The following is a 13,723-nucleotide window of genomic DNA, read 5'->3' as shown; positions in this document are numbered from 1 at the left end:
AAATCTGCCATTTAGTGTGAACTTGAAAGAGTCATATGTAATACTGTTGTTTACCAGTTAGGTTCCAATCTCTTTATATAGAACAATAGTAATATTCATAGAGTCCAGTAAAATCCCATGAATTTTGGATGAGAAAACATGAAAAACTTACAAAGAAGAAAGAGTGTTTGCTTAAATTGTATAACAGACTGCAAACATCTTGCTAAAATATAATACAATACAATCTAATTCATTTAATGTAATATTAATAATGAGTTAAATCATTTTCATATTTTCTGGAGCAATAACAAGGTAGGTAAAAATATAATGAATTATATCATTTTTGTTACATTTCAAAAAATCTTTACAAATTAATTTTAAAAATTAAAGAAGAAAAATAATATAATTTATGAATCTGTGATGCTTGTGGTAGATCAATTTATGAAAAGATTTGAATATTGGGGGGTATTTTAGCAGCTTTTAACTATCACAGATCAAACTAATTACAGATGGGTTTAAAAAAAATATCTGGCTACTGCTTTTCTTTCTCATAAGGTTATACAAATAAGACATTTAAAAATGAGACCAAATGAAAGCTACTAAAACAATCAGAGCACAAAGATATGAGGAGAATTAATAGGAAAAATCAATGCTGCTAATTCCCTGGGGCACTGATTATCTTTTGTGAAGTAAAGTTCCATAAAATCCTATGTAGTAAAAGAAAGGGAAAAAAACCTTGTTCTTTTTCATAACTTTTTAAATATAATTGTTATATTGTTTCTCTCAGTAAAAGTCATTGCACATAAAGGAATGCCAAGAAATTTTCGACCAGTATTAACATAGAGCATCCCAGGTCACTTTTCAGTAATTGACCATTAATACTGGAATTTTCTTCAAAGCATAAAATTAACATTAACTGACTTCATCTATAAAATGATCACTCCGAAATATGTTCCTAAAAAAGAAATAATTTTTTTTTAATGTGCTAGCTTATTTTATTTTGATTCAAAGTGTTCTTGCCATAAGTATGGACTTCTAAAGGTGGGCAGATTTTTAAGACTCAATAGACTTTGAAATTATCCATGCTAAACTTTTTGTTTCACAGGGAAAGGAATGGAGGATCTGAGAGTTAAGAGACTTGCCCAAGGTCACATATTACTTCTTAGAGGAGGGAGGAGATAGATACACTTCTCCTAACACAATATTATACCATCCTACACTATATTCTAGGACTTAATGCATGCTGTAGCTTTATTCCTATCCTTATCTTGATACGTATTGGAGGAGTTAATAATGTTTGTAAAACTATTTTCACCTTCCATTCAGACCACAGATAAACACTTCTATGTCATTTGGTTAATTTAAGTCCCTTATACTCAAAAATGAAATACTGTAGTGAGTCACACAAAGTTAGGCTTACCAAGGTTATTAAAAAATGACCCATTTCATGCTGAAATTAAAATGCATAAACATGATTCAAAAGTGTCCTCCTGAATAAAATACAATGTTTTTCTTTCAGCAATGATTCTTTATGCATATAAATATCTTGTTCTTAGGAAATATATAAATTATGTAAAATAATTAGTTTTCCTTGAAGACAAGGTTATGTTGGAATTATTGTAATGAAAATGAAGACCTGTGGACTGTTAACAGATTACTTTTATTTTTATTTTTTTCTAATTATTTTTGGCTGCGTTGGGTCTTCGTTGCTGCTCTCTCTAGTTGCAGCGAGTGGGGACTACTCTTTGTTGTTGTGCAGGCTTCTCATTGCGGTAGCTTCTCTTGTTGGCAGAGCACGGACTATAGGCACGTGGGCTTCAGTAGTTGTGGCACGTGGGCTCATTAGTTGTGGCTCTCGGGCTCTAGAGCGCAGGCTCAGTAGTTGTGGCGCGTGGGCTTAGTTGCTCCACGGCATGTGGGATCTTCCGGGACCAGGGCTCGAACCCGTGTCCCCTGCATTGGCAGGCGGATTCTTAACCAGTGCGCCCCCAGGGAAGTCCCCAGATTACTTTTAGTGATAATTGCCTATTATGGGAATTTTTTCCAAATATGGGAACTTATGACATATAACTGTGGACAATGAAAAGGCCTGAGTGAAAGGAATGAGGTGAGGGGCATAAAGAAACCTGTACTTTCTGCACAATCTTTCTGTAACCCTAACACTTCTCTAAAAAATAAAGTCTATTAATAAAATGTTTTTGAAGTTCTATAATGTAATCTTTCACCATTAACTTTTGGCATGAGAGAATTGTTTGATTTCACTGACCATCTTTTTTTGCGGTGGAGAGCTCAGGATGTTATGCTATAGACAGATAATTTAGTGATAAAACACGCTTCTCTTATTTACCTTCTCGAGAATAGCTTCTTAGTACTATGTCATATTATTGAAGTATATAGATGTACTGAGAAGGCTAACATGAATAAAAGATTATTTGTTTTAAGTCCCTAGTAATTATAAATAAAATAAACTAGAATCTCCATTCTATAGATAAAATATTAAAATGATATGGTGAGAAAACACTCTAGGCAAAAGGGTGCTTGCTCTTTCTACAAATTTTTAAAAATAAAAACATACGGAGATGTACAGAAAAAGGCTCAGGTGAGTTCTAACTCAGCTCATCACACACTCCCTACACACTTAAATCATTAAAATACTGTACATTACTTATTTAGCATAACTCTTTTTAAAGTCCTGACTTCTATGAAGCAAATGCAGTTGGATTGTTGTTGTATTAATCTATGACTGCCCATTTAAAAAATTTATTTTCTTCCGCATAACAGATATTTGACTGTTATTGTATATAATGTTGGAAAAGACAATTTATTCATATACACTAATAGGAACATATTCTCACATTATATAGTTCTATGTAATATCCTTCCTTTGCTGTTGTGTGTGTGTGTGTCCACTTAATTTTCAAAGTGAAAAGAAAATACTTTAAGTTGCTTCTTTTTAAGTAGCTGTTTTTCAATAAAAAAGTGACTGGTTTACTTATTAAAAACACAGTCTTATGCTTGTTATTTCAATGTTGATTAAGTCCACATTTTAAAAGTGCAAGGTAACTTATCTTTAGTCACTAATTGTGTTTCCATGATGGAACTGAAAGAAAACCTTTCAATTTTAAGCCAGTTATTACCTACAATTTGAATATCCAGGCTATGATATGCAGTGACAAACATATATACTGCCATGTAGATATACTTCCTCTTGGTTTCTAAACAGAATCTATGTTTCTTGTGTCTCTTAAAGAGACACTAGAAATATGCTTCCCCAGAAATAAGATATTTGCTTACATTGTCCTCCTGACCATCTCAAATATTTCTATTGTTTCTGTCCTAATTTATGTATCATTGCCAACCTCTCTTTCACTATACTTTCATATAATTATCTAACTAACATGATTTTCTCTCTTCCTCCCTTTTTTCCATTTCTCTTTCTTTTCTGATCCCATTCACCATAGTAATATTAATAAAGCACCATGCTAAATGCTGCAGAACAAGAAATAGAAACTGAGCTATTAATCCTCTACTCAAAGAGCTTAGGGTTTAGAGTTAAGACACAAAGTCATAGTATACAAGATAAAATGCGACACATTTAACAAAATAATTGCATATAATGTAAAGAGAATTCTAAATAAAGTATTTCCTTGGCCTTCAACCAATTTCAAATGTTTCTACTTTATTTAGGATTCATTTCGTAGTGCATCTTCCAGTCATCTAAGTTTAAATATTTTCCTGAAGAAAATAATTACTATGTTGTATTCCTTTCTCATTCAGTTTCTAAAGTCCCACTTATTCATGAAATTTTCAAAAAGTAAATAAAGTATTTGAGGTATTTGGAAATAAATTATCAACTCCAAAATAATGGTAATAATATTGAAAAAGTAGAAAAATATTGGAAATGTAGAGCTTGGTCTAACACATTACATAGTTTAAAATAATTTTTAAAAAAAAGTAAGCATTCGTATTTATAAGTGCATAGGTAGATACTTGAAAGCTAGAGATTAGAACTCTATTTTAATTAATACACATAAAACACATTTATTATCCACCTTCCATTCTATTTTAGGTATCCTTTTTGTTCTTCCACTTTGATTTCTTCATGCAGTGAGACTGTTAATTCTTTGTTATATTTCTCAACTGCTTCAGACGTTTTCTTGTGTGTGGCTCCAGAATTTAACAAAGTTTTCTTAGCTTTTTAGGTTCAATGAATTTGTGAAAGTTGAAGTTATGTGCGTTTCCAATCTTTTCATTTGAAAACCAAGGGGAATTGAGGTGGTTAGGGGCTGCAGGGCAGCAGTCAACTATTACAGTTTAAAAAATAATAATAATATAGTGTTAGCTCTGCTAAGGAAAGTAACAAGGGAATACAAAATTAGGTTTGCAGTTGAGTAAAGAAATATCGACTCCACAAAAGTAAATAGAAGACACAAAGTACAGAACATTTCACAGAGCAATATTTAGAGATTACAGAGCAATATTTAGAGATTAGGTCAGCCTGCAAGTCATTTGATACAAGCCAACTAAATTAACTAGAGAAGACTAGTGCTACAGGGAAGAAAGCCAAGATTTTATCCTTAGATGGACAGTTTAGTGATAAACTGTTCTTCTCTTCTTGATCTTTTTGAGGATATCTTCACAGTATCAGTTCATTATATTGAAAATATATAGATTTATTGAGACATGCAACATTAGTGAATGTTAATTGGTTATAAGCTCTTAGTAATCTTTTTTTTTTTTAATTTATTTATTTATGGCTGTGCTGGGTCTTCGTTTCTGTGCGAGGGCCTTCTCTAGTTGTGGCAAGCGGGGGCACTCTTCATCGCGGTGCGCGAGCCTCTCACTATCGCGGCCTCTCTTGTTGCGGAGCACAGGCTCCAGACGCGCAGGCTCAGTAATTGTGGCTCACGGGCCCAGTTACTCCGCGGCATGTGGGATCTTCCCAGACCAGGGCTCGAACCCGCGTCCCCTGCATTGGCAGGCAGACTCTCAACCACTGCGCCACCAGGGAAGCCCGTTAGAAATCTTAAATAAAAGAATAAGCTAGACTCTCCATTCTGTATTTAACATCAAACGTGTACAAAGTGAGAAAACACTCTGGCCAAAAGATGCTTATTTTATAAATTATTAAAACCTATGGAGATTTATAATAAGAGGCTTAAATGAGTTATAATTTAATTCAATATATTCCTTATACACAAGCTATTAAAATTACGAATATTACTTATTGAGCATTCATACTAAAATGCAGTTTTAGCAAAATTATAAGGCATAATATGCCTAAATGTTTTTTTAAGAAAAACATGCTTTAAAAATTTTGACTTTTATGAGGCAAATACAGCATTAAGCTAAACTTATCCACTTTATATAGAAAACATTTTTCTATTTATAAATGTATTATTTATATTTATATATAAATATTTTAATGGCATATGTATATGCCATTAAAATGTTAGAGAGGAAGAACAATAATAAAGCAGTTTCAATTTGAAAAATGAGACTGGGAAGAGTAGAAAATAGAAAGTGAGGACTGAACCAAAGTGTTTTTCAGTATCTAGGGCAGGCCGTTTCTTTCAATGGAGGGAAAGGAGTCATTAGGATGGCTTCGCTGTGAGCATTTTACTCTGCTACCTATTGCCTGAAACATAATAAGTATTCAATAAAAATGTATTAATCATTGAGAAGAAGACATGGCTTATAATACAAGCATGAATCGAGCATAAATCATGAATTGAGCAATTTGGTTTTCCATTATGGGCCTCAGTTTCTTTGCTACTGAAAGAAGAAATTAACTAGAGTTCTTTCCAAGCACTAAAACTTTATGTTTATGTAAGGAGTGAAGTTTTAGACATAAATATATTCTTCTTTAATTGTATTTTAAATTGCTAAGAATTCATTTCTTTTACTATTTTAAATAGAAATAGTCTGTGCTTTCTTAAATACTGACTAGTGGATATCCATTAAACACTTGTGGAAGAATTACTAATGTTGAACATTAATTAGTTGATTTTACTGCCTTTACCCCTGCTCTTAGCTGTTTGTTTTACTCTCAGCTTTAAGGGATGGTCATTTTAAAATAAGTGAGGCTTGCGTGAGCTCTTAGGCCAAGGGGAATGATGAAAGCAAAGCATGCTCTTTTCAATACAAAAAGAGGTCAATTAATATTCTGAGCACAAGTCTGAGGAATAGCTTTGGAAAAGAGACAATTTCTCTTTTTTTAAGGGGTCTCAAGTGGATTTGACTTCAGAATTCAGGGAGTTAACGTGTAAGTGGGAAGCAGCCATGCTTAAGACCATGTGGAGTGCTGGGGACTGTGAGAAGTGGGAGTGGGTATGACCCTCCTACGTGCTTTCTGATTCACGTTCGGATTCACTTTTGGATAGTGCTGTGCTGGTGAAAAGTACTGGATCTGCATAACTTTCTTGGTATTTTCTATTATTATATAAAATATTACCCAAAGGATTTGTTTGCTCTTATATCACTATTATAAATAAATATGGAATTTATGAATTAATGGGGCCATGGCTAGCGAGAAAATATAACCTAATCTGTGTAATTATTGAGGTATGAGAAGGAGATAATAATTGAAATGGTTTCCTCTGCATGAGTAATGCTTCTTTCTGAATTGACCATCCTGCACGTTAATTTTAGAACCAAAATTTGTCCTAAAGTGAGAGACAAAAAGACATCTTTTTTTTTTTAATCAGAAGTTGTATTTGTAGGTCCCAGACTTCTCCAGTAAAAGAATGTGCATAGTTGTTGCCTGCACTTGGGATTATTAGTAAGTTTTGGTTTGGGGTATGTTAACTGAATCCCATGAGTCTAATTCAAAAACTTAACATGTTTGTTACAACAGGCACCAATCTGGTCAGACAAAAAAAAGGTAATTCCTCTCTGGGACAGGGTTGTTTGTGTGTGTGTGTGTTTGCATGTGATGAGAGAGAGACAAAGAAGAGAGAAAGAAAGAAAGAAAGAAGAAAGAAAAAAAGAAAGAAAGAAGAAAGAAAGAAAATAAACTTGCTACATGAAAAACTGAAGAGATCTTATAAATCAGAGGCATTGATAAATATTTGGTGACAGAAGAGAACTGGATTATACTAACAGTATAATCTCTTTTTTTTAACATCTTTATTGGAGTATAATTGCTTTAGCATGGTGTGTTAGTTAATGCTTTGTAACAAAGTGAATCAGCTATACATATACATATATCCCCATATCTCCTCCCTCTTGCGTCTCCCTCCCACTCTCCCTATCCCACCCCTCTAGGTGGTCACAAAGCACTGAGCTGATCTCCCTGTGCAATACAGCTGCTTCCCACTAGCTATCTATTTTACAATTGGTAGTATATATAAGTCCATGCCACTCTCTCACATCGTCCCAGCTTACACTTCCCCCTCCCCGTCCTCAAGTCCATTCTCTACGTCTGTGTCTTTATTCCTGTCCTGCCCCTATGTTCTTCGAAACCATTTTTAAAAAAATTTTTAGATTCCATATATATGTGTTAGCATACGGTATTTGTTTTTCTGTTTCTGACTTACTTCACTCTGTATGACAGTCTCTAGGTCCAGCCACCTCACTGCAAATAACTCAATTTCGTTTCTTTTTATGGACGAGTAATATTCCATTGTTTATATGTACCACATCTTCTGTATTCATTCATCTGTTGATGGATGCTTAGGTTGCTTCCATGTCCTGGCTATTGTAAAAAGAGCTGCAGTGAACATTGTGGTACATGACTCTTTTTGAATTATGTTTTTCTCAGGGTATATGCCCAGTAGTGGGATTGCTGGGTCATATGGTAGTTCTATTTTTAGTTTTTTAAGGAACGTCCATACTGTTCTCCATAGTGGCTGTATCAATTTACATTCCCACCAACAGTGCAAGAGGGTTCCCTTTTCTCCACACCCTCTCCAGCATTTACTGTTTGTAGATTTTTTGATGATGGCTATTCTGACTGGTGTGAGGTGATACCTCATTGTAGTTTTGATTTGCATTTCTCTAATGATGAGCGATGTTGAGCATTCTTTCATGTGTTTGTTGGCAATCTGTATATCTTCTTTGGAGAAATGTCTATTTAGGTCTTCTGCCCATTTTTGGATTGGGTTGTTTGTTTTTTTGATATTGAGCTGCATGAGCTGCTTGTACATATTGGAGATTAATCCTTTCTCAGGTGCTTCATTTGCAAATATTTTCTCCCATTCTGAGGGTTGTCTTTTCGTCTTGTTTATGGTTTCCTTTGCTGTGCAAAAGGTTTTAAGTTTCATTAGGTCCCATTTGTTTATTTTTGATTTTATTTCCATTTCTCTAGGAGGTGGGTCAAAAAGGATCTTGCTGTGATTTATGTCATAGGGTGTTCTGCCTATGTTTTCCTGGAAGAGTTTTATAGTGTCTGGCCTTACATTTAGGTCTTTAATCCATTTTGAGTTTATTTTTGTGTATGGTGTTAGGGAGTGTTCTAATTTCATTCTTTTACATATAGCTGTCCAGTTTTCCCAGCACCACTTATTGAAGAGGCTGTCTTTTCTCCATTGTATATTCTTGCCTCCTTTATCAAAGATAAGGTGACCATATGTGCATGGGTTTATCTCTGGGCTTTCTATCCTGTTTCATTGATCTATATTTCTGTTTTTGTGCCAGAACCATACTCTAACAATATAATCTTTCTTGACCTTTGAATTCACTCTTGTGTTTTCACCTGATATGTCAACAGGAAATTATTGTAGAAGTGACAAAAATAGTTAAATTGTTTTGGAGCATTGAAACAAGCATAGGTAACTACAGACAGTCTTTTCAAGTTGACTAGATAAAACTAATGGAGAAAACTACTGTCCATTTATCAATATATTTAATCCTTCAGTGTCTCCATTTTCTAGTAAATACTTGTTATACTTAATTGTAGAATGTATCTAGAAAATGCTCCTGATATTTAAAAAATTTAATGACATCTAGGCAGTCATTTAGTTCATTTATTGTATACTCGAAATAACAATGGAACAAAATTTACTTTTATACTATGATAAATCCAGAGATAATACAGGACTGGATTGGAAAACCAGAGCATAAGAAAACATCAAGAGGCTCTCATGATCATTCAAATGAGGGGTTTTAGGTGAAACACAAAGATGGGAAGGGCAGAACCATATTAGACTACTGTGCCCCATTCCAATATCCACAAAACATGTGAGTGGAAAGACTTCCAGGAGGAAAGGGGGGAGTTAGTTAGTTAGACAAATGTATAGGCTCAAAAATGCTGCTTACACAGAAAGGTTAGAGGAATTACAGATTGTTTAATCTAAAACATGACCCATTCAGACTCAAAATGTTTCCCTGAGTGTTGAGGTTGCAAGCATTATTTTACTTTTCTTTCATTATTATTATTTTCTGCTTTACTGAGGTGAAAGCAAAAAAAATACAAGTGATATTTCGAAAGCGTACTTGACTATGAGCATTGGGTCGTGCAAAACCATTTTTAAAAGAATGCTGTAAAAATCGTGTTTTAGGGATTTTTGGAGAGTAAGATAGACTTTCAAACGTGTATCACCCCTCAGCCCTGCCATACAGGGCATTTCATGGAGTCCTGACTCCAAGTGCTTGGTCATATTTGATGATTGACAGAATATTTTAAAATGGTGTTATTCAGTACGTGCAGGAAACTTAATGGATTACAACTCTAGGAAAAACTTATTTTTAACCAGAATTTGCTACAAACAAAGTTTTGAAATGAGTGGCTTTTTACTGAGCTTGAGGAAACAAATGTGCTTACTTTCACACGTCATCCAAGAGAAATATATACTACTTAAACTGTTATATTTTATTCTTTATTTTTCATCACTAGAAAATTCAAGGGGTAAGGTATGTGGACGGGACATTTGAAACAATATTCCAGCTACTAGGTAGTGATCAAAATTACATAGAAAATAATAGGTTGAATTCTGCTGAATGAATCATATGTGGCATTACTGTGGAGAATTGAAAGGCCTTATAACCCATGACTTGTGAGGGGTAAGGTGAAGGAAAAGTTTTCCAAGGTTTCAAGTTCGGGCAGTTGAGATGACACTCGAGTCATTAACAGAAGGAGAAAAAAAAAAAAAAAAGGGTAAAAATAGAATACAGAATAAATAGAAAAAAAATGTGAAGGAAAATAAGCTCAGAATCAGCTATATTGTGGCCAAGACAGCAAAGTAGAAAAGTGAAATTTCCCACTACTCTGTGGGAGAATCTAGAGGAAGCTCACAGCTAGTGAGTGATACAGAGTTTGGAGTTATTTTCCTAGATTAAGTACTGCATTCCTAAAAGTAGATGAGCTTGAAGGGCAGAGAATATAAAGACAGTGGGTTGAAAATACCACCATATAGAGAGAGAGAGTGAGATGAAGGAGGTAGGAATGGGAAGGAGTTAAAAAAAAAATTAAAACAACAAAATAACAGTGTGATACAAGCCATGAAAAGAGAGAATTTCACCAGGACAAAGTAGTCAACTCCATGAGATGAATCGGACTCATTTAAGGTTTGAAAGTGTCATCTGTAACCTTCTCTCACCCCCAGTCTGAACCAGAAGCAGACTAATCTAATTGAACTGACCTCTTGGGTTCAGATTTAATTTAGTAGCTCTGTCAAAACTATTTTACTTTGGGGAAATTTAACTGATTAAGTGTTCATTCTATACTGTACTTAATCATTTTTACATGCTTACAAGTTTCAAATTCCCCATTCAACTACCTTGAAACTCATGACTTCCTTAGTAGAGCTTAGTAAACACACCAAAATCTTGCAGATGCACAAAAATAAATGCCAGATATGCTCATAAGTATATTTTCTAAATGTGCATTTTACTGAAATTTGACACCAAGTTTAATGTATCAGTGCAGCAAACCCTTAAGAAACACATGATATTGTTTGTCTCTCCACTACTAGAAGAAAGATTGGTTTGTTTTCAAACAAATCCAACATTTCCCCCTCCTACATCAACCAGTGTTTCCGACTGATGGTTTTTCCCCTTCGCCTTTTGTGTGATTTACTGTCAATCTTTCCTGTCATCATACAGCTGCTACTCTTTGATTACTCTGCAACCAGCTTCCTCCCTTCTGTCTTGTTAGCTTGTTGCTTTCCCTCTGCACTGCCTCTCAACTTTTTCACCTCTCATTATCCTTTTGCTGTCAGTCTTGTTCAGCTCAGCTTCTCTCTTCATTCTCAATTCCCATAACTGTAATCCTTTTCTATTTTTGGTCTGCTGATTTTGGATCCTTTTTCTCCCTTTGTTTTTGGCTTACTGTTGCTGTTGTACTTTATGTTATCTATAGTGCGTATTTTTTAATCATGCTACTTTTAAAATATTGCATCAGGTCTGAAGTTTTATACCACAGAATATTATATTAGTGTTTTCCCTTATTCCATTTTACTACTGAATTTATTCCCCTTATATCATATCACCTAACTCTTCCTAGCATTTTATGGCTGTAAGTCCTCACTCTTTGTGTGGTGCCAATGAATCAATATCCTTTATTGTACTAAAGCAATTTACAGTGGTCACCAGTGAATTGCTCTTTTTGGCTACTCCAGGGAAAGACTATCTATTCTTTTTTTTTTTTTATTGTTTCTTGTTTCCACTAAAGAAAAATCACTCTGAGTAGAAAGTAATACAAAAAAATAAAGCCCAGATTTATTACGTCAGTAGTAGTGATTTTTCTATTTTTTAATTTGTTTTGATATCATTTGGTTGGAAGGAACAGAAATTCAGAAAAAAATAGTTCTAATCTCTAATTTTTATTACACACTGTGCAACTGAGACTGTCACCATGACATTAAAGCATGAAAAAAATTAAGTTCAATTACCTGTTTGAAGACATCTTGGTAAATGTCAACAGAGTGTCATGATTAAATGCAATTTTTATTACAGAGTTGAGGCAAATCTCTTCGTGTCAGTGAACAGAACTAAAAACACGTATTTCTTATACATTTTAATACTAGATGATAGCCTGTCTCAAACAATATTAAATTATTACTTAAGAAGGGTTATTTAATTAAGACAACTTAAGTTAGGTGTGTTTTCCATTTCTACCACATCACCATCCATCAGTTTCCTAATCTGTAAATAAAAGGCTGAACAAGAAGTTTTCTATGGTAATTTTCTTCTCAATTAACATTTCTAATTTTGCCTAACAGTTCCAGTTTTGTTCACCAAAATAACAAAGAGATAAATGAAAAATTTATCTTCTAAACTTTCCTATATCCGAAGACTTTGTAACCCTAGAAACTAAATTTCAGTTAATTCTACAGGAAGCTCATCAAAAAAAAAAAAAAATTCTATAAAAAGTACTTAATCTGGAAGGTCAATACCTAAATTTATTGCAAGTTAATTTTTCTTTTTTTTGTTTCTGTTTTTGTTTTTTGTTTTTCAAGGAGTGTTTAATAACAAGGTAGATAACATATGCTTACCTAACATGTATTTTTATATCACTGAAGCTAAAGCAAAATGTCCTGTTTATTGGGTAAGTATGGCCTCTGTATATGTGTACACTGAAGTGCAATTTAAAAAATACTGTAATTATAATTTCAGAACTTCAGAATCTGAATAAGTGCCAGTGTTATCTCCTTTTTTTATATGGGAAAAGAAAAGAAAATCCTTTGAAAATCATCTGAAGCTTGGATAAAAATTCCATAGCTATATTCTTAGATCACTCTGTGGAGTCTTCATGATACAAGGGAAACTTCAGTTCAACCTTTTAGAGACTTCATTCCAGCTCTTGTGATCTCATCAACTAGTAGAATGTTGGAGGCAATCACAGTGCAGGAGTGAAGAAGCTGTTTCTTCACACAATAATTATCCCACGTATGCATCTTCTACTCTCTTTTTTATATCAGGATGCCGTGCCCCATGGTCCAAAACAAGACCTCTGATTAAGCTGGTATCGGTTTCAGATTTATGTTTCATCTCCATGATCTCAACCATGAAGAGGTCAATAGGTTCATCTTGTTTTTTAATGGCCAAAATGGAGTCCACTACAGCCTCTGTTAAGACATCAGCAAGTTCAGCATGAACTTTAGTATGTAGAGATGTTCTGGCCACATCTATAAGTGTTTAAGGGTCCATCTCTTTGCTTACTTTGACTTGTTCCAAAAACTGAAGTGTCTTTTCCTCTGCAGCTTCAAATCCTTCTGTAATCATTCTGGGCTAAAGACCTTCAGAAATGTAGAGATCTGCCTGCTTCTGGAGCTCCCCAATGATTAGGACATTGGAAGTGGTACCATTGACAGTTTTGTCATCCTGAGCTGTTGCTACTTTGGCTATTAAGGAGGCTGTTGGGTGTTGAATTTACATTTTATGAAGCTGCACATTTCCATCTTTAGTGAGCTCGATGTCTCCAATATCAGAAACAAGCATCTTCATGGTGCCCTTAGGCCTCAAGTGGGTCCTCAGCACGTCCTGCGCCCCCAGACTGCACTGATGTTGATCACCAATGCCACTTGGGCTCAGGCCACCTCAGCCTTGGGGCTCAGGGTCTTCATAGCTATCATAGCTGACCCAGCAGAGGAACATAAGGGGACCTGGTGTTTGGAAAGCCCTGAGCCGGCTCAGCGTGGCCTGCAACTTAATTTTTCTTTACTTCAATATCAGAATACTTTATACAAAGTAGCAATGAGTTTCTAATTGCCAAATTCAACTAACCTTTGCTGAACTGACTGTACTTGATCCCTTTGTTGAGGTTGCTTCACAATACACCTTCTAGAATATTCCTCTATTCTTG

At 34.5% G+C, this 13,723-nt stretch overlaps 1 pseudogene; it reads right to left on the bottom strand.

The window, feature by feature from the left end:
- Positions 1-12,798: 12,798 nt before the first annotated feature.
- Positions 12,799-13,493, bottom strand: LOC133076341 (T-complex protein 1 subunit zeta-like; annotated as a pseudogene).
- Positions 13,494-13,723: the final 230 nt, after the last annotated feature.

The sequence above is a fragment of the Eubalaena glacialis genome, chromosome 16 (genome assembly GCF_028564815.1).
Source record: "Eubalaena glacialis isolate mEubGla1 chromosome 16, mEubGla1.1.hap2.+ XY, whole genome shotgun sequence".
NCBI classification, from domain to species: Eukaryota; Metazoa; Chordata; class Mammalia; order Artiodactyla; family Balaenidae; genus Eubalaena; species Eubalaena glacialis.
The sequence above is the reverse complement of the archived record's forward strand: the minus strand, read 5'-3'. Positions and strand labels throughout refer to the sequence as shown.